This window comes from Pteropus alecto, unplaced genomic scaffold, assembly GCF_000325575.1.
Source record: "Pteropus alecto unplaced genomic scaffold, ASM32557v1 scaffold141, whole genome shotgun sequence".
NCBI classification, from domain to species: domain Eukaryota; kingdom Metazoa; phylum Chordata; class Mammalia; order Chiroptera; family Pteropodidae; genus Pteropus; species Pteropus alecto.
In genome coordinates, this window is record NW_006430459.1 from 275,785 (window position 1) to 298,493 (window position 22,709).

Here is a 22,709-nt window from a genome sequence, read left to right on the forward strand (position 1 = left end):
TCTCTCCACTCCAGCCATACTGGCCTTCTCTTACCTCCCAAAATGAAACGTAAATTTTCCCATAATCGGGACCTTCACACAACCTATTCCCTCTCCATCTTCTCTATCTGCCACCTCCCACACCCATCACTACTGGAATGGCTAACAGCTACATATCTTTATGGTCTAAGCCTGAGCATCTCTTCATTAAACAAACTTTGCCTGTCATCACCCCTCACTAAACTAGGTCTGCATTTTAACTGCCGTACGATACTCTTTCCGCCACAGCACTCATCCCACAAGCAAATTATTTGTTCCAAGTCTGGCTTCCGTTTTAGATTGTGAGTTCCGAGGGAGCCTGGACCAGGTCTATCTGATTCATCACCATGTCCTCAATACCTAGCCCAGTGAACTGACATATTTCACATAGTCAGTAAATAGATATGAAAATCGCTTTTGTCTCTCACTGATAAAAACTAAACACGCAAGCAAGAGGTTCATGAAGCTGAACTTGAAGATATCTGAGAAGTTCTGCAGAGACTGATGACACAGGAGCTCCAATAAGCACACATGGAACTTACCAATCCTGGCCACGATGTTCACAGCCAAACCCTGCCTGGAGCTGCGGCACACCAACACATCTGGAGAGCTGTCACTCATCCATATGCACTGCTTATATGACTCTAAACATCTTTATATGAGAGTACAGGTTAGAGCTCAGATTATTATTTTACCTACCCTTAGGAGGTACTTGGCAAAGCAAGAAAACCATTTATAGACAGAGACCCACAGACCCACCAATTAGAGACCGTAATTCAAGAACTAAATCATCAGGGATGGAGAGACACCCTGTGTCATTCACACAACTGCCTCAGGCTGCTGGCCTGATTTACAACTGGCCCTATTCTAAGAGTACACTGACTCATAGTCCCCTGCAACTCAGCACCCAGATTCCAAAACACACACCCTGCAGACAGTGATTCAGAGCCCCCGGTACTATGCCGCCGCGTCCTGCCTCTCATCCTAAGAGCGACTCTTGATAGTAGTCCCTGGGGGCTGCAGGCAGAAAGATGAAGCTGTATATGAAGAGTAACTGCAGATTTGTAGTTCGTCCCCAGGGAACAGCAGCTATCATCAGGAATGCGCAATGGACATTGTTCAGGCGACCTACCTTTATCTAAAAACAGGGAATCTGCAGACCAGACACAAAAACAGAGGAAGGTAACGTTGGTGTATACCAATTTCAGCTTCCAACCCCCATTGAGCATATAACTAGCAGCTCTGTTGTAGCATGAATACTGCCCAGGATCCCCAAATGCTTCTGAAGACTGCGTCATTTACAGATTTCTAAACAGTCATTCAGAAAGCAGGAGGAAATCGCTCCAAGAGTAAAGATGAGAATGGGTTCTAATACTGAGTATTTACTTCTTTTCGCCTGGGTGTTAATGCTGCTGGAATGCCACTTGTAACAATGAGATACTTTTTGCAAACATTTGGCAAGCATACACCCGCTCCCAAGAGCAAGACTTTCTTTCTCAAACTGATCCCAGCAGAAAACTTCAAAACGATCACTTGAAAACAAGCAAGGAATGGGGGTGGGGTAGAATACAGACCACTGAGAATGAAGAATGCTCTTAATGGGTGACCAATGGTGAAGGAAAAGAAACAAAATGGAGAGATTGATTAAGGCACAAAAACAGCCAAGTTCTTGTGTCAGTGAGAGAAAGCAGAAACTTAAAAGTTAAAGGAGAAGAAAGAATGGAATTAAAGAGACGGTAGAAGAATAATAGTATATATGAGCAAGTGAGACAAGTCAGGAAACCTGGTATGAGATAAATTCAGCAAAAGAAACGCAAAAGCAATACAAACGTTCTCTTTCTCTCCTTCTCCGCCTCTCCGGATGCTACCGAAGTGGCATTACCGGCCTCCTCACAATGGCTCCCACTACCTTCAGGCTGCATTAATTCATTCTTCACAGAGCAACCAGAGGGGTCCATTAAAATGCAAATGAGACTCCTTTACTCCCCTCCTTAAAACAATTCAAAGCCTCCTACTGCTGTTGGGAAAAGACTCAACCCTTGAATCTGACCTACAAGGTTTTGTAAGAATTAGCAAAATCCTACCTCTCCAGCCTCAACTCCTAGCACCTGGCCTGTCGCTGTAAGTGCCACACCAGCCTCCTCTATTTCTAATGCACTGGGACCACGCCACCCACCTAAGAGACGATTTAAAACCGTCGCAAAACCTCCATTACCCCATTCGCCCCTCTGGAACCAAGCAAAACCATGTCTTCAGCCCACATACTAGCTGCTCCCTCATCCATTTTCTCCATTTCTGTTTCGAGTTCCAGCATCGACCTGGGATCATGACCTTTTCCACACTCCGATTCTCTTTCTTCTATCTGTAACAAGGATCTCCTGCTGAGGGAACCACTGTGGCCCGCCTAACATACAAAATGTCTTCTGCTATCCGTCTGGGGGCCTAATTTTACTCAAATCCAATGTTCCTGCTTTCATATTCAAAAACACCTGCCTGCCTGACTCAGCCCGAGTGGACCCATGCCTGCAATTGCTTCAGCCCAGACTGATACTCAGATATATGAGTATTAGAATCTATGATTACAGATTAAGCATGGAAAACTAATCAAGGAGAACTTTTTATAACTAAGGCCTCAAATGCTGAGTAGTCATTACGTGGATAGAAATTTTTTATCTATCTAGATATCCCAAGGTATCATCATGTCAAGCTAGCAATCCAGGTTCACATAGAAAAAAAATACTCTCCCTCAGCTCCAAACATAGACTATAGTAATGATCGCTAAATCATAAAACAGACTTTAAAAAAATAAAAACGCGACCATAATTGTTTAAAAAAAAGAAGAGAAAAAAAAAAAGGAAATATCTCCAAGGAGCTGAAATAAAAAAAGAAACTTAGCAACAGAGGGACCGAAAGCCACTCACCCACTAGGAAACAGGCTGAGGCTGCCGGGAGTCAAACTGCTCCAGAGTAACACAAACCAGTAGTATTGAATGCGTGGTAGGATAACAAAGTTGCAGGAATCAGAAGGTGAGGCGGGGATTTCCTGCCTATGCACAATGACCTTTAAAATGCTATGAAGAGGACAGGAAGCTGAGATTGACAACTGAGGCGCTACCAAGGCGATAGGAAGTAGTAGAGATCGCTACACAACTTGAGACTTGCATCACCCCACCCACTGGCTCAAAAACCGCACCTTTAGTATCCTCACGGAACAAAAGCCCCAAACCGCCAACATAAGAACTAGTTCTGAACTAGGTAGCTGATCAAATAAAATATCCAGCCAGACCTAAAAGAGATGAGTACGGCAGATAGAAAAACTATAAATTTTCCCATTTAAGGTTAAGCTTACATCAAGTTAAAACACAAAGCCTAAAGAAAAAACTTAAAAATTACTAAATGAATTCAACATATGTGAGGTCAAAGTCCCAGAGAAATATAGTCATTTAAAAAAGAACTTTAAAATAAATGTTTAACATCCTCAAAGAACTAAAAGAATAAGCTTATGACATCAAAACGAGATGTTACAAAATAAAAAAAGGCATATGAATCAGAAATGGTAGATATTAAAAAATAGTCAAGGCTATAGGCTCTAAAATAAAAGTTCGAAAGACAGCATAAGCCCTAAACTTGACATGACCAAGGAAATAATTAGTGGATTTTAAGATATTTCAGAGGAACAAACTCAGAATGAAACACTGAGAGAGAAAGAAATTTATAGTGAAAGAAAAATTGAGAGATTTGGATAACAGACTTAGAAACTCCAAGCAAAGTCTAATAGCAGTTCCAGAGGTAGAAAACAATGAGTACTGAAGAGTGATACTGGTGTATATATACGCTAATTTAAACCATCATATAACAGTGTTGGCAAAAGAAAGACTTGCACACATACTAAAGAATTTACTACCTACAGCCTCTGAAAAGAGAAAATAACTGCAATATATATATATGAATATATATACACATATATATATTCAAGAAATTATAAACTACAAATAAGAATCATTCTTAAGTTAGTTAAAGATAGTCAATAGAACATAAGCATTTGCTTCTGTTTTGTACTGAAACCCAACCGAAGTGGCAGTAAAAGGATTTATTTTAATTCGCAAACCAACAAGGACAAAAAGAACAAGAGATGCAACAATAATTTTTCACATGACAACTCCAACTCTATTTGTCACCCAGAATACAAAAAATTAGATCTGTATCTCCAATGAAGACACTTAGAATATCCAGTTCTGTTGAACCTTGACATCACAGTTCTCAACAAAACACCCTCAGCAGATAAGATATGTCCACACTCAGCATTTCTAATCCGTTTCTAATGCTCCACTTTTAAATAGGAACAAACCACCAAGGAACAGAAGGCCCATGAGGAAAGTCTCTAACATGAAAGATAAACAGCAAAAAAATTTTTTAAAAAAAGGAATTTGGAGAGAAAAGTCTTTTTTGAGGAGAAGAAAAGCATAAAGTTATATCATTGATAACCTTGGAGAGATCAGACTAGATATTGCATTCAGGAAAAAATAATAATTTTCTATAAAAATGGATAGTTCAAAGAATAATTTTTTAAAAACATCAGAAATGAAAATCATGATAGAGGATTTCACATCCCCGTGACTATTTTGTAACTATCAATTTATACTTCTTAATCCCTTCACCTTTTTCACACAGCCTCCCAATTTCCTTCCCATCTGGCAATCATCAGTTTGTTCTCTGTATCTATGAGTCTGTTTCTGTTTTGTTTGTTCATTTATTTTGTTCTTCAGATTCCAATATAATATTGCAACAACTATATATAGTGCCAGGAGGGTACTAGACTAATTGGGAGGATCACTTCATAAATTATAAGTGTCTAACCACTATGCTGTACACCTGAAACTAATATAAAATAATACTGAATGTCAACTGAAATTGAAAAATAAAAAAAATAATTTAAATCATGATAGAGGAAATGAAAAACTCAGTAGAAGGGTTGGTAGATAAAGCAGAAGATATCTTCCAAAATATAGAGCATTTAGACAAGGAGGAAGAAGACAAAAAACAAAAAAACAAAAGTAAATTTAAAAACCCACCTCGGAAGGCCAACACTTAAATAGTAGGAGGAAAGGAAAAACAGAGATAAAGAGAGAGGGAGAAAATGACAGTAAGAACATCATCAATAAAATAATTCAAAACAATTCTCATAATAGAGGAGCCAATTGTGTACTCAGCACGATGGATGAAAACAGATCCACAAGAAGACACGACATTGTCAGAACACTAGGGATAGAATGATTATCCTGCATGGTTCAAGAGAAAGACAGACAAATTGTTGAGTACATATGTTCAGGAATCAGAATGGCTTCCATCTTCTTAACAGCAATTCTGGAAATGAAGGGAGTGAAGCAACGCTTTCAAACTTCTGAAGGAAAATCATTTTCAACCTAGAATCCTATACCTAAACCAACAATAAATTGTGTGGGTAGAATAAATAAATTTTTAAACAGCCAGTCTCAAAAATATTTGCCCCACCCTTGCACACTTTCTCAAAAAAAAAAACATGAATATGAGAATGTGCTTTGACAAAAATGAGAGAATAAATGAAGAAACGTGGGCTCCAACTCAAGAGAAAGGCAGGGAGGACATAAGGGTGGTAACGGACATTCCAGGATGACAGCTGTGAACAAAGCAGAGTGAGAAACTAGTCCAGACAGCAGTCTGGCAGAATATAAAATGAATAAAATATCTTATATGTTTGAATGCACTGAGAAGAGATGTAGACAAATGACAGTTTGAACCCAGATGAGTGGTATGTGGAAAATAAGCACATTTTAAAAAGATAACTATACCAAGGAAAATAAAACAAAAATGTCTACATTAAAGAAATACGATGATATATGTGACAGGCAGAATAATGGCCTTCCAAAGACACCAACATTCTAATTCCTGGAACCTGTGACTGTTATATTATATGGCAAAGTGGGAATAAAGTCGCAGATGGAATTAAAGTTGCTAATCAGCTGACCTTAAAAGAGAGATTGTTCAGGATTATCTGGGTGGACCCAATGTAATCACGAGGGTCCTTAAAAGTGGAAGCAGGAGTCAGAAGTGTCAGAGTCACAGCGATGTGATGTGAAAAAGACTTGACTTGATACTAGTGACTTTGAAGATGAGGGACAGGGGCCATGAGTTAAGGAATGCAAGTGGTCTCTAGAAGCTGGAAAAGACAAGCAAATGAACATTTCCCCAGTCTCCAGATAGGAACACAGCCTTGCCAACACCTCGATTTTAGCCCAAGAAACACTCCAGAACTGTAAGAAGATAAGTTTGTGTTGTTTTAAGTCACAAAGTTTATGTTAATTTGTTACAGCAGCAAGAGAAAACTAATACAACATATTATATGATTCAGCTATGAATGCCATTAACATAGTCATAATAACAAAAAACTTAATCGATATTATACTGCGATTAAACAAAGCATATGGGGTGGGGGGAAAAACTTGTCTACACTGTGCAGATAGGGTTTTTTTAAAAAGTACCTGAATCTTATCTTCCAGAGTGGGAAATTACTAAATAGTGCCTAAACGTTTAAAATTAAGAGGGACCAATATAATCTTGTTATTTACTGATAGGATATAAGTATCAAAAGAATTATTTGAAAGGGTTAAAAATGGCTGCTTCCGAGAAGAAGGCAGAAACTACTGTTGCTCTTTCTAACAAACCTTGGAGAAATATTTGACACTAAGATCTCATATAATTTCGATAAAGATTAAAACAAATGTTTAAAGATCATAACAAAATATTATGACTAGCTTTAGACTATTACATTCAAAAACAGAATAAATAGATAACGTCCTATAAAAATAATAGAAGAAATAGCAAACTGGAATAGAATAGAAATTGAGCCAGGAGGTTAAACATCAAATACCCCCCACACACACTTATACTGAGGGAGAATGGGATCATGCCAGAATCAAAAGTCAGTTTTAGTAAACTCATGAATGTTAATCTTACCTTCCGCAAACTGTTCCAAAAACTGGAAAGAGATGAAAAGCTATGTAACCCATTTTGTGAGCTAATGTAATATTGATTTCAAAATTGAACAGAAACAGTAAAAGCAACTTATAAACACAGATAAATTTTTAAAGGGCAAACACAAATAAATATGGCCACATATAACCCGTAATTAAGTAGATTTATCCCAGAAATAAAAGGACAATTTAATATGAACTAATCTATTAATGTAATTTACAATTCTAAAAAAAGAAGGCAACAAAAGGAGTTGAATTATCTACAGTAATTTAAAAATATATATTAACATATTATATCAAAAGAAGTATATGAACATCTCAATAAATGAAGAAAAAGCATGCAATAAAATTATCCTCTTATTTATGATAAAAATCTTCGCATTTTAGAAATACAAGGGAATTCCCTTCATTTGACGAAGAATACCAAAAACCTACACCAAATACTATACTTAAAGGAGACACTTTAGAAACGATGTCACTCAACTCAGGAACCAAACTAGGACTGGGCCATCTCTAATTCTAAGCCATATTATATTGTATATTCTAGCCAAAACAATAAGGAATAATACATCAGTATACGAGTTTTAAAAGGAAGATAAAATTGTTGATATTTGCAGAAGATATGAAAAACATAGAAAATTCAAAAGGATCAATAACAAATTATAAGAATGAATACGAATCTTCAAAGTTGCTAGACATAAGACCAACTTACAAATATCAACTAGAAAAACTAATAGAAAAAGGATTCTAATTAAAATTATAAAAAGTCATTTATCAAAAATTATAAAACACAGCTAAATAAATACATATAGGAGTATTTATAGCATTAAATGCTTATATTAGACAAGAAGAAACTCAAACAATGATCTAAGATTCCACTTTTAGAAACTTGAAAATGAAGAGCAAATTAAATCCAAAGCAGGGAGAAGGAAGGAAATAATAAAGACAGGGGAATTCGATGAAATAGAACAATACGGGGAAAAATAATCAATGAAACTAAAAGCTGGTTGTTTGAAAAAATCAATAAAATTAGTAAACCTCTACACAGATTGATAAAGATAAAAAGAGAGAAGATAAAAATTATCATTATCGGTAATGAAAAACAGTATGTCACTACAGATCTTTCAAACATTAAAAGGATAATAAGAAAACATTATGAACAAATTTATGGAAAGAAGCTTAATAATGTAGATAAAATTAACAAATTCCTTGAAATACATAAATCATCATCTCTCACTCAAGAAGAAACAGATAACCTGAATAGCTTTTATTAAATAACTTAAATTAATAGTTAAAAACTTTAGCATAAAGAAAATTCCAAATAAAAAAACTTCCAGAAGCCCAGATGGCCTCACTAATGATTTCTACCAAGCACTTAAGGAAGAAACAGTGCCAATTCTACATAAACTCTTCCAGAAAACAGAAGAGGAAGAAACTTCCCAACTCATTTTATGAGGCCAGAATAACTGTTTACCAAAACTAAACAATTTTAAGAAAAGAAAATTAAAGGTCAATATCTCTAATGCAATACAGATACCACACACACACACACACACACACACACACAGAGCAAATGCAATCCAGAAATATATAACAAGGATAATATATCATAACCAAATAGAGTTTTATCCTGAAGATGCAAAGGTGGTTCAACACTTGAAAAATTATCACAGTAATTCACCATATCAACAGACTTAAAAAGATCATTTCAATAGATACAGAAAAAGCATCTGAGAAATCTAACATACGTCCATGACAAAAATCCCTCAGCAAACTACAGCTAGAAGGGCACTCCCTCGAACTCATAAATGGCGTGTAAAAAAAATCTGAAGTTGACTTCACATTGATTGGTTAAAGATAGAATACTTTCCCCAATAAGATCAGGAGCAAGGAAAGGAGATCTGCTCTAATCACTTCTAATATTCTATTAGAAGACTTCGAAGTTCAAACACAGTAAAACAAAACAAAACAAATAAAACAAGAAAAAAAATATACAAATTAGAAAAGAAGAAATAAAACTCTATTTCCAGACAACATAATCCTGTACACAGAAAATCCCAAGAATCTTAAAACCTACCAGAATAAGTGAGTTTTGTAAGGTCACAGGATACAAAGTCAATATATAAAAATTAATTGTAGTTCTATATACAAAAATAAACATTCGAAAGTCAAAAAAATTTAAATGCCTTTATAATAGCACCAAAAAATGAAATAATTAAATAAATTCAACAAAATATACGCAAGACCTATACACTGAAAACTACAAAAACATTGTTGAGAGAATTTAAATAATGAAGAGATATATACCATGTTCACGTATCAGGAGACTCAAGACTGTTAAGATGTGGTTTCTCCCAAAATTGATGTATAAATTTAATTTAATCCTGCTAAAACTTCCAGCAGGATTTTTGGGGAGAAATTGATCAGTTTGATAGACGATTTATGTGGAAATACAAAGGACCTAGAAGAGCCAAAATATTTCCTTAAATGAAGAACAAATTTGGGGACTCATAATATCCTATTTCAAGATTTACTATAATGCTATAGCAGAGTTTCTCAGCCTCAACACTATTAAAATTTTGGGCTGGATAATACTTTGCTGTGAAGTGCCAGTAACACCACCCACCCTCCAGTTGTGAAGATCAAGAATGTGACAATTCAGACATTGTCAAATGTTCCCTGGGGGGAAAAATGCCCCAGTTGAGAGTCACTGAATTACAGTAATTGATATAATGTGGTAATGTTGCAAGGTTACACACATAGATCAAAGAGACAGTATAGAGTCCAGAAGTAGACCCATGCATATATGGTCAATCGATTTTTGACAAAGATGCCAAGGTAATTCAATGAGCAAAGAATAGTCTTGTCAATAAATAGTGCTAGAAAAATTGGGCATTCAAATGAAATATATATATTTACATATATCTATAGAAATGTAACTTTACTTTGCCCCGAAGACAAAAGTCATCTAGATATGCATCAAAGATGCAAATCAAAGAACTGAAACTATAAAGTCCAAGAAGAAAACAAATAAGAGGATCATTTTGAACTTCAGGCAAAGTCTTCTCAAAATACAAAAGATAAAAGTCAATAGAAAAGCCATGTAGAAAATGAAGACGAGTCACAGAATGGGAGAAAATATTTCCAAAACACATATTTTTCAAATGTGTATGTATATATGTGTATGTATCTTTTAAATATGTATATAACAATCTATTGTACTTCCCTATACAAGAACATTATAATTCAACAATAGAAATACATAGCTATTAGAATATTATTGACTATATTCCCTATGCTGTACTTTACATCCTCATGACTATTTTTTACTAACTACCAATTTGTACCTCTTAAGCCCTTCCTCATGGGCAAACGATTTGAGTGGGCATTTCTCCAAAGAAAATATACAGATGGCCAATAAGCACATGAAAAGATGTTCGGTATCATTAGTCATAAAAATATGCAAACTAAACCACAATTAGCTACTACTACACAGTCACTAGAATGGCTAAAACATTGACAAGACAAGATACAAATTTAATAGACAAAAATCAATTTGTTTCCAATATATCAGCAATGAACAATTCAAATTTGAAATTAAAAACACAGCACTACTTACATTAATATCAAAAGATGAAATACTTGGGTAAAATCTAAAATATACACATAAGATCAATATGAGGAAAACTACAAAACTCAAAACGAAGATGTAAATCAACGGAGAGATATTCCATATTAGTGGATAAGAAGATGAGACACTGTTAAGTTCAGTTCTTGTAAACTTGATCTATAGATTCAACACAATCCCGATCGAAATCTGAGCAAGTTGTTTAGTGGATGTCAACAAACAGATTCTAAAGTTAAATAAATGAATGAATGAATGAATGAATGAATAATAAATAATAAATAAATAAAATAATGAATGAATGAAAAATAATAAATAAAGAATAAATAAATAAACGAACGAATGAATGAATGAATAATAAATAAATAAATGGATGAATGAATGAATGAATGAATAAATAAAAAGATAAGAAATATAGTCAAACAACTGAAACTACCCAACTGTGAGAATTACTGTAAAGCTACAATAAACAAGACAGTGTGATATTGGTGAGAAGAGACAAATAGAGCAATGAAACAGAATAGAGACCCCTCCCCCTGAGAAATAGACCCACACAGATATAGTCAACTAATCTCTGACAAAGGAACAAAGATGATTTAATGAATAAAGGATAATCTTTCAACAAATCGTGCAGGAATAACTGGACATCCACACACACACAAAATGAATCTACAGCCAGACTTTAGACCTTTCACAAAAATAATTCAAAATGGATCACAGACAGAAATGTAAAATGCAAAAATATAAAATTTCTAGAAGAAACACAGAAGAAAAGCTAAATGATCTCGGTTTGGGGGATGAGTTTTTAGATACAATACCAAAAGCATGATCCATGAAAGAAAAATAACAAATTAAACATTATTAAAATTAAAAATGTATACTCTGTGAAAAACACTGTCAAGAGAATGAAAATACAAGACATAGACTGGGAGAAAATATTTGCAAAGCACGTAACTGATAAAGGATTTGTATCCAAAATATTTAAAGACTCTTAAAACTCAAAAACAATAAAACAACTGACTTAGAAATGGGCATAAGATCTGAACAGACACCTCAGCAAAGAATATATACAGATGGCAAATAAGCATATGAAAATATGTTCGACTAATGTCATTAGGGAACTGCAAAGTAAAACAATAACGAGATGCCACTACACATCTATTAGAGCAGCTAAAATCCAAAATGATGACAACGTCAAGTGCTGGTGAAAATGTGAAGCAACAGGAACACTCATTAATTGCTGGTGTGAGGGTTATTACCACTTTGGAAGACAGTCTGGCAGTTTCTTACAAAGCTAAACGTAGTTTTACCATGTGATCCAGCAAGTGTGCCCTTTGTATTTACCCAAACGAGTTGAAAAACATATATCCACACAAAAGACGATGCATGGATGTTCATAGCAGCTTTACTCATAATGGCCCAAACTTGGACGCAGCCACAATGTCTTTCTACGGCAAATGTGGGGGAACGACTGTGGTGCATCCAGACAATGGTATAGTATTTGGCAATAAAAGAAATGAGCTATCAAGCCAGGAAAATACGTGGAAGATCCTTAAATGCACATTGCTAAGTGGAAAAAAAAAAAAAAAGCCAGTCTGAAAAAGTTATATGCTGTAAAATTCCACCTATATGACATTCTGGAAAAGGCAAAACTAGAGACAGTTAAAAGATCAGTGGTTGCCATGGGTTCAGGGGAGAGGGAGGTAGGAGTAAGTGGGGCACAGGGAATATTTAAGGCAGTGAAATATTCTGTAAGGTACTGTAATGGTGAATACATGACATACACCTGTTCTACTGTTTGTAAACACCAAGAATAAACCCAAATGTAAACTATGGACTTTAGTTAATAACTACGCATCAATATTGGTTCATCAGTTGTAGCAAATGTAACACAGTAATGCTAGATGTTAATAAGGGAAACTGGATGTAGGTGGGTATAGAGTAACTATACTTTCTATTCAAATTTTTGTAAATCTAAGAGTGCACTAAAAAAACATAGTTTATTAATTTAAAAAAGAATGACAATATCAAGTGCTGGTGGGGATGATGAGCCACAAGGACTCTCATACGGGGCCGGGGGATGACAAAATGGTATAGCCACTTTGGGAAACGATTTGGCAGTTTCTTATCAAGTCAGACATACACTTACCATATGACCCAGAAATTCCTCTCAGAGGTATTTACCTAGTATAAATGCAAATACATGAGCAAACAAAAACCTGTATAAGAACATCTGCAACATTACTTATAATAGCCAAAAAGTGGAAACAACCCAAAGGTCCATCAAGCAGTGAATGGACACTAAGCAATAACAAGGAGCTACTGACACACGCAACAATATGGATGAGTTCTAAAAGCATGTACTGAGTGACAGAAGTCAGACACAAAAGGCTACATACTCTGATCTCATTCACACGATTCATATGAAAAAGCATACCTATAAAGATGAAAAACAGATCAACGGTTGCCCAGGGTTGAAGGTTGCAGGGGGTGGGATTAGAATTCAGTGGGGGGGGGGGTTGTAGTGGTGAACACACAGTGTAAATATATAGATGTCTTACTGTTAAAGTGTACAGATGAAACTTACTGGATATTGTTAATCAATGTCACCATAAAAATTAATTAATTTAAAAAAAAGAATTCAGCGGGGTATGAGTGAACTTTTTGAGGTGAGGGAAATTGTCTATATTTTTATTGTAGTAATGGTTGTCGTTATATGATCATATATGTTTGTCAAAACTCTTTGAAATGTATACTCAAAGAGCAACTTTTATGTAAATTATACCCTCATAAACCTGACTGGAGAAGTAAAAGATGCCTAGGAATATGTCTTATATGCAAAAGTATTAAGAAAGTCACAAACCTCTGTCACAGATTGTAAAAATAGACTCGAATACGTACCAAGAAATTAACGTATTTATGAATCAGAAATTTTTTATCAAAAAGATGTCAATTCTCCTCTAAATCATTATTCAGATTCAATAAAATTCAAAAAAAAAAACCAATATGATTTTCTTGGAATTTAAAAATCTTATTTTAAAATTAAGAGAAGGGAGCAAAGGGCCAAAAATAAGACAATTTCAGAAAGAACAGAAAAGCAGTGTGGGTGAGGAGAGAATGAACAATAACTGACCTTACGAATATCAAGACTCAAAGTATTCATAATTAAAACAACACAAGAATAGACAAATGGATTGATGAAGCATATAGATAGCCTAGAAATAGACTCAAGTATACGTAAAAACTGGTAATATGATGGATTTTGCATTCTAAACTAGTTATGTATAAAGGATATTGAAATGAGCGGTACATGACATAGGAAAAAAGGCCCATATTTCACATCACATGCAAAAATAAAATCCAGATGGTTTTAAAAGTAAGTGTAAAGCAAAAAATTTTAAACTCTCAAAGAAAATTTGGAGAACATTTTTTATGATCATAAAAAAATTCTTAAATATGACACAAAAATCGCAATTCATGAAGGAAAGGATTAATAAATTTCTCATGAGAATTTTAAACTTTATAAAATTAAATTTTTTTTATGATAAAGGACCCCATAAACAAAATAGAAAGCCAGGGTGACATGCTAGAAGCAGATATATGCAACATATATAACCAACAAATAATTAGTATCCAGAATATATGAAGAACTCTTACAAACCATTAAGTAAAAAGTGACTAAATAGAGAAACAAGCAAATATGGGTGACTCTGGGTGTGACATTTTTGGAAGGATGCGGTGACAAATAAAGCTGTGGCTAGACACAATGGTAGATAAAACTTTATCTATAATGTTTTTTTTATTTGATTAAAAACGTATCTGAAGCAGAGATGACAAAATGCTAACACTTGTTCATCAGGAGCAGTACATGGGCGGTTATTTGCTCACTGTTTTAGATGCTTCTCTGAGTTTCTTTCTAAATATTTTAAATTCTTCAAAATTAAAAAAATAAAAACAAGAAAATAGATTTATAAACTACAAATTTTAATAATAAATTTGAGCAAAGTGAAGAAATAGAAGTAAAAATTCTAAATAACGATTTCCCTGCATACTAGCCATAATAAATTAGCAGAAATAATGATAGATTCCGTTCACAAAATTAAAAGAATAAAATGTTACTATTACACACTCAATGCAGATAGACAAATTGTGACATAGAAACCAAACAGCTAGTAAGTAGATGAGCTGAGATGATAAAAATAATTTTAAAACTAAAATAATATTTAAACTTTGTAACTAGGACAAGAAGCAACAGACAGAAAGAAATGGAAAATAGATGAATCCCAAAGAGGACCTGCTATATATAACTATTTATATATATTAAATGCAGCATCACAGAACAGTGGGAAAGGATGAATTATTCAATATCTGATATCATGAAACAGTTGAAGGGGGAAACAATCTAGAAAACTACCTCACGTCACAAACCAGAATAAATTTCAGGGGATCTAAGAAATTAAACATAAGCAATAGAAACCAGAACAAAATCCATTTATGTATTTATCCAGTTTTAGATGAGGAAAAACTTATCATGAACTTATCAGAAAAAAAATTACAAATGTAAAGATATATATATAGTTACATAAAAGTTTATTTGCGCATGAGTTAATTTAAAACACAAACTTGGAAAAATATGTTCCATATATACCACAGAGGTCTAATGTCTACTAAATGTATATACTGTCCATACGGATGAATAAGAAACGCCTAAGTTCTCAATAGAAAAATGTACACAGGTCACCATGTTCACAGGAAGGAAACAAAAATGACCAAGAAGCATAATAAAGTATTCATGTTCACTATAATAAAAGAAACGTTCTAAAACAGTAAGATATCATTTTGCCTCCATCAGATTGGCAAAGTTTTTAAAAGACTGAAAATAGTCAGCAGAGGAGTATAAGCAGAAATTGACCATCTTATACAGTGGGACAACTTCATGCATACATCAAGAGGCTTTAAAAATCTAATATCCTTAGGCCCAGCAATGCCTCTTATCTGATCTTAAGAAAACTATTCATTTCACAAATATTTAGTAAGGACCTATGGTGTGTCAGACATTGTTCTAGGTACTGGCAGATACAACAGTGAATAAAATAGAGAAAAATCCATGTGCTCGAAGGGCTTACATTTTAATACAAGAATCCGAATAGTAAATAAGTAAAATATCTAGTCTATTAGGTAATGAAACAGATCAAGGAGGAAAAAAAAAAAAAAAGCAAGAATACACAAGCGTGACTGTGTGGGGAAGAAGAGTTTGCATTTTTACATATAATCCTTGTAGAAGACCTCACTGGGGTGACATTACAATAAATATCCTGAAAGAGGTGAAGATCAAAGAAGATATATGTATTGTGGGGCTATTCCTAATAATTTACAATTGAAAATAATTTAAATGACCAATATGACTGTTTAAATAATTATGGTATAAATTGTACAGCTGAAAATTATGCAACTGTTAAAAGTTATTTAAGGCTGTCGAGCAACATGGGGAAATGCTCACATTATGATACCAATGGAAAAGCCAGATATAAAATAGTACATATAAGGCGGGAGCCTAATTATGTAAACATGGAAACACATCGGAAAGGAAGTAGAGCAAATTGTCTTTGGACTAACTATTTAGAAGTTACTTGTGTTAACTTCTCTCCATTTTCCAAATTTTCTATCATGAGGCTGTTTTGTTTTTTTAACTAGGAAAAACAGTTTAAAGGTAGATATTACAGTTTCGAGGTAGATTAGTAAATGTACAAAAATGTTTAAATCATGGTGCTAGTCAGCCATGTACAGAGTACCAGGTCCAAGAGTGTTACTGAAAACCGAAGCATCTCCTAGAGAAGATACTCAAAATATATGTCATATGAGTTCAAGGACTATGGTAATATATGGACTGAAGAATATATATATTCATGTATATATAAAAGAACAAACTATCGTTAAACTTTTGAATGGCAATTACAGGGAAGGGAAACGGAAGGTACTTGGCATTCCAGTTGCTCCAAAGAGCAAGACCAATACGTTGGATTCAGAAGACAGGTTTCAAGTCAGTATGAAAAAGAACTTGCTAACAACTACAGCTATTAACAGGTGCTGTTAAGCAACCTTTCCTGGAACTATTCACACTGAAAATAGATGACCGTATGTATTGGGCGACAAGACTGCCACCGCACGATTGGTAAGGACCCTGCCATTTCTGAGCTCCTCTTGTACTGTTTTTTAAAATTAATTTATTTATTCTTTTAATTGAAGAAATGATTTAAGTTTTTCTCCTCTGTCTACCTCCCTCCTGCCCCCTCCCCCTCCTCTCTGGTAACTCTTGTACTATTTTAAAAGGTTGTTGTATACTATGATCACATTCACCTCCTCTTTTGTTCAAAAAAATCTATGTAATACTTGATTCCTTTTAAGAAATCATTTTTTAAAGAGAAAAGCACTCTTCAAAATATACATTCCGGATTAAGAAGTATAAATTGGCACTTACAAAATATTCACAGGGATGTGAAGTACAGTATAGGGAATATAGTGAACAATATTATAATGACTAAGTATGGTGCCAGGTGGGTATTAAACTAATTGGAGGGATCAGTTCATAAATGATATAAATGTCCAACCACTAAGCTGTACACCTGAAACTAATATAAAATAATATTGAATGTTAACTATAATTGAAAAATAAAAATAATCTTAAAAAATAATTAAAAATAAATAAAAATATCCATTCTGGAGACTTTTCCTTTATGTGTATGCTGAGGTCACATATTATGTACAAATATCAGTATCTTTAAAATGACGTTTTAAGTATAAAAAATGTTTCTCTATTATCAACCAGTATTTCTCTTTGCCATATGTCTTCCCTCCTAGGAAGAGATTACCTGGACCACTGCATTTCGGACTATGAGGTAGTCATCTTGGGTCTATTTCACAGTACCCCACACCATTTTCTTTTCGGTGCTTTTAGTTTATTTCAAACCACAAGTAATGGAAATATCACCCAATACCCAGATTTACTACAGATTTTAGAATACCGTCAGTTCTATTCTTGGCTTTCAGGACAGTCATGATTACAGCAATCTTAGGAAAAAACAAAAAAAAAAAAACAAGGAAGGGGCCTTCCTGTGATATCTTCCAAACCCTGTGAATATTTCCACCAAAATTAGCAATCTTTAAAATTCCACATAAAATCATTAGATTTGCTTAAATAAGTGACCAAGTCTGAACTATCTACGCGGGACCATGAGAATGGAGTAAAGAACAGAACACGAACTACAAAACCTTACAGCTGGGAGGGTCCTTATAAATCATCTAGGTCTAGTCCAACCCTCCTCATTTTACAGTTATAGAAACTGAGGCTCACACTACACAATTGATTTTTCACAAGAAACTAGGTCAGCATCCAAGCCAGGACTAGAATCCAGACTAGGCTATTTGAAATCCCATTTTAAGAGGGATTTTATATATTCAAGTCTTCATTTGTTTCTTATCAAGTGCCTCTTTCTCTAGCTTGTTGAGTCAGGGGATCTGGGAAGAGGGCTGGCTCGTTGAAGAGTTTCAGTTACACAACATGACATGTAGCCTGGTTTTCAAGTAAGCCTGTGCTCCTGTGGGCACGAGGCTGGAGAGAATCTTACCTTTCCTTACAACAGCATCATCTGCCAAACATTTGCAAAATGGATATTCGTCATCCAATCTTAACCATTAGTAAGCACGGTGAGCTGAGCATCAGAGTGGGGAGAACTACTAGAAACCGGGCTTTATCAACACTGCTAAAAAGTCTAATGATGTTGACCACGCCTTTCTTCTCAAAGCAATGCACGTTCCTCTATGCAGTAATCACGATGTTTAACTATATAGTTCAGTTGTTTGTAGAATAACATCTATCTCCCCATCTAAACCATGAGCCCCAAGGTGGCAACGACCATGTCTGTTTTGCTCACCACTATATTCTCCATACCTAGGAAATGGTATGTATTCCAAAATATTTGGCCACCCAATGGATGAGGTTCTCTCCTCTCTCGGCTTTCATAATCCTGTACTCTCCTAATTTTTCTACCACACGTCTGACCTCCCCTCCTCTGTAGCCTTCACACGGTCTCACCTTTGTTTTTCCATATCCGTGGATCCCTTCTTTCTACTTCAAGTACCACATCTTTATCAATGACCCTCAAAACACTCTCTCCAGCTGATTTCTTTCCAGAGGTCCAATTTCACATTTTTCAACTGGACTCAATACCTCTTGCTAGGCTATAGTAATAGTGCTACCTACGTGACCTCAGTCAAATCAAGTCACTCCCCTTTTCTCAGAATCAGTTTACTCATCCATAAAATGAGGGGGTCGCTTCTCTGCTGCATATAGAACAAAGTCCTAATTCTAATTTTCCAAGCTAACATTCAGTCTTTTTACAGTCGATCCCTCCCGCCAAACATTTTTTACATCCTTCCACCATACACTTGACTCCAACATAACCAATCGAGCCCTCTGCTTTTCTGGCCTCTGCCTGGAACACCTTTCCCATCCCCCAAACTCGGCATGTTCCAAGTCTGTGTAATCTTCAAAGCCTAGTTCAAACCCCAATTCCAGGAAGCTGTCTTTGATCTCCTTGGCTGCAAGCCCTTTGCCTCTCTTTTACGGGTGTAGACCTCATTCTTCAAGTTTTATAGTTGTTTATATATTTCTTCTCTCTTCCTTAACTGTCATTTTGGAGGGCAGAGGCTATTTCTAAATCAGCCTGTATTTCCCGCATTGCCTTTGGCTCCTAGTATGACTTAGTAGCCTTATACTGAATGGATTCACTGTAGGCCCTATCAGTCACCTTGATTAAAAGACATTAATCATTCTCACTGTTTCTGGACCAAAATTCTTACAGTGGCCCACTCCAGCCATACCAGCTTTTGTTCAATAGCGCAAACTGACTATGCTTCTCTCATCTCACGGCCCTCGTGCAAGCTAGAAAACTATTTCCTTCATCTAGAAAACTATTCCACCCTCTCCATCATGCCCACCCCACCCCCATGTCTCTACTCAGCCTTAATGTCCCTTCCTCAAGGAAGCTTCTCTGAAACTCCAAGCTAGATCATTTTCCTGTTATATACATACCTTCATAGACCCCATCCCCCATCCCCCATAGCATTTATCACTGTTAAAATAACACATTCGTGTGATTATCTGATTTATGGTCTCTTCTCCATGCAACCAGAAGCACCAAGTAAGCAAGGACCACGTCTGTTTTGTGTCATCTGCATGGTGCCTAACTATGTCACTGAAAATAAAAGCTGTTGAATGACTGAATTGAATGACTGAGCTAAAGGGAAATGCTTGAGACTCAGAGTACAGAATCTTCGCCTGGATTCCTACAATTCCTTCAAAATAAAGTTGAGATGTCCCATAGCTCTCTGGGACAGGTATACTGGCCTTCTAGTCACCATAAGAAATTGATTAAAAAGGGTAAATACTCTCTTGAATGAAAACCTAAATTACCTTTAATGACTGTATGCCCCCAAAAGGCATAACTAACACCAAGTGGTTTATTCACTCACTTATTAACAAACATTTATTAAGTACCTACTCTATGCCATATGCTAGGCTTGTGGCTGACCGTACAATAAACTGGACTGATACAGCTCCCTACTTGCTCAGAATATTCAATTTAAGAGTGGAATTTATATAAGTTTTTAAAAAACCCTTTATGACAGTCACAACATGTACTTTGTGAAGGTGTGTTGAGTTCTCCATCAAAGATATTTAACCTGAGGGTGAAAGATCATCTGGCAGAGACGATTTAGAAATTACAACTGAGCCCCATCTGGGTCTTTTAAATTAGGGATGCAGGTAGCCTAGACGACGGAGCTCAAATGTGGTCCACGGATCAGTGCCTGTCTGTGAACTTTTGTTACCGGGGAGCGATGACCTCAATGCAGAAAGCGACAATAAGCACTTGCCAGATGTTATAGCAATTTGATGAGGTTAATGTCTGTTGAAGCTAATAGTAAAAGTATGAGCTTATGTTTTGTATGTTTTTTTTCTTTCATTTTCTACTAATTCATAGGTAATGTATTTTACTAAACCGTCTGTGATAGATTGGAAAATTTGAAGGGGTAAAAAAAACCTGGTCCTTCACCAAAATAGTTTGAAAAGCACTGGAACAATGGGTTCAGGATTACCTGGCATTTTGTTAAAATGCAAAATCTCAGGTGCCACCCCAGACCTTCCTGATCAAAATTAGCATTTAAATAAGATTCCCGAGGGATTCTTTCACACATTAAAATTTGAAAAGCACTGGCCTAGATGATTTCTCAAGTCCCTTAGAATCCCGAGGTTTTATAATTTACTTCAGACAGAAAATTGCTGAGCTGAAAGACCCAGAGAGAAAGTCATGAGTCCAACCAAAGTCATTGGCAAATTAGCAGAGCTTGGAATTGAACTCGAGTTTCCTAATACCCGTCAGCTTTCTACCCTGGCACACTGCATGCTCACTCCCATTCTACCCAATCCCGCTCCATGCCATCTCTCAACGATCTCATTGTTTTATCAGATTGTATTGTTTTAGCAGAATGTATCTCAGAAACAACGTATTCTTCTTCTTTCCATATACTGTGTGAACCTTGAATCACCACTATTTCAAGTGACTCCTTTATGATCATTGTCCTTAACCCCTGCTTCTGCAATCTGCCCACAAGCCCATTCTCCAGCTGCCGGTTGGACATTTAGGAGCTTCAGAGGGACTAACATCCATCTATTCCTGGTCCTTAGGAAAAGAAAAAGGAGCTTCTTTGTTCCCATCAGTCCACACGATACCAGATAGCAAGCTTTTCCAAGGAAGAGAACATACACTACCAACGCTGCTTCAGAAAGCTCAGCAGGAGCATTTTGTGGCTGACGAACCAGAGAATGGGACACTAGACTACCATATTAATAAAAGTCTAGTCTCCCAAATGAAGCAAATGATGATCCTTTACATGTGGTCTTGTCAGATCCAAGGCTTGAGTGAGAGAGGTGACGGCCGTAACTATCTGAAGAGAGCCGTTACTAAGAAGAAGCCAATTTGTTCCAGGTAGCACCAAAGAACCAATGAAATAAAGGGTACAGGGAGACAGATATTGGCCTATAAAGGGGATCATTCTCTGACAATCAGAGTTTCTCGAAGATAGAAAGAGCCATCTACTAATGAGCTCTCTGTCACTGCAAGGGAGTTCCCATAGAAATCAGTGAAGGAATTAAATGCTTAGAACAAATTCAAGAACTGGATAAAGTTTAATGACCTTGAGGGACTCTTCGAGTTCCAAGGATTTAGCATTCTAAAAATTTTAGGACAGGGTGATGCTATACCAGAACACGATCTGGTCCTAAAGGGAACAACTCTTTTGCTCGATTTGAGATGGACGACACCACGACAGTGACAAAGTGAAGTCTTTCTAGGCATCCCTTCAAAGGGAAGAAGGCTGGCCAAGGAAAGCCTCTGGGGCAGCTCCTACAGGAAACCCAGGTGAGGCTTCGCTCCACAACGGCCAGCCACCATGCCTCATTCTAAGTCCTGTTATGCTACACAAAGACCAAGCTACTACTTTCCAAAAAAAAAAAAAAATCTGCCAAGCACCACCCTTCCTACTGTACCTACATATGCCTAACAGAGAGAGGTGTAAAATTCTACCCAGGAAGGCAGTAGTACTCAACGGTCTAGCCCATGCATTCTGGAACCAGGTTGCCTGTGTTTTAATTCTCAATTGAGACATTTAATTGCTCTGTAACCTTAGACAAGTTACTTAACCTCTCTGTGCCTCAGTTTCCTCATCAGTAAATCGAGGAGAACAATAATACCTGCTTCATAGGGTTGATGTAAGAGTAAGACACATGAAACCCTCAGCCCAAGATCTAAAAGTTACTAAGCCGTCAGCAATGTTAGCAATCAGCATTGTTGATGTTATAATTACTATCATTGGCAGTCAACGCTGATAACTCAAAAAGCCCTAATGAAGCCACCAGGTCCCGCCCCCTACCAGTTCAGAGAGGCTACACTACCAGAGTGTCAGCCAGTCCTTGCAGAGCTGCAGACATCCAGAACCTG

The 22,709-nt window shown here is 35.9% G+C and overlaps 1 protein-coding gene across 1 annotated transcript in view; it reads right to left on the minus strand.

The window, feature by feature from the left end:
* GABRA3 (gamma-aminobutyric acid type A receptor alpha3 subunit) overlaps positions 1 to 22,709 on the minus strand; it is a 191,986-nt gene that overhangs the window by 168,210 nt on the left and 1,067 nt on the right. The window lies entirely within an intron of this gene.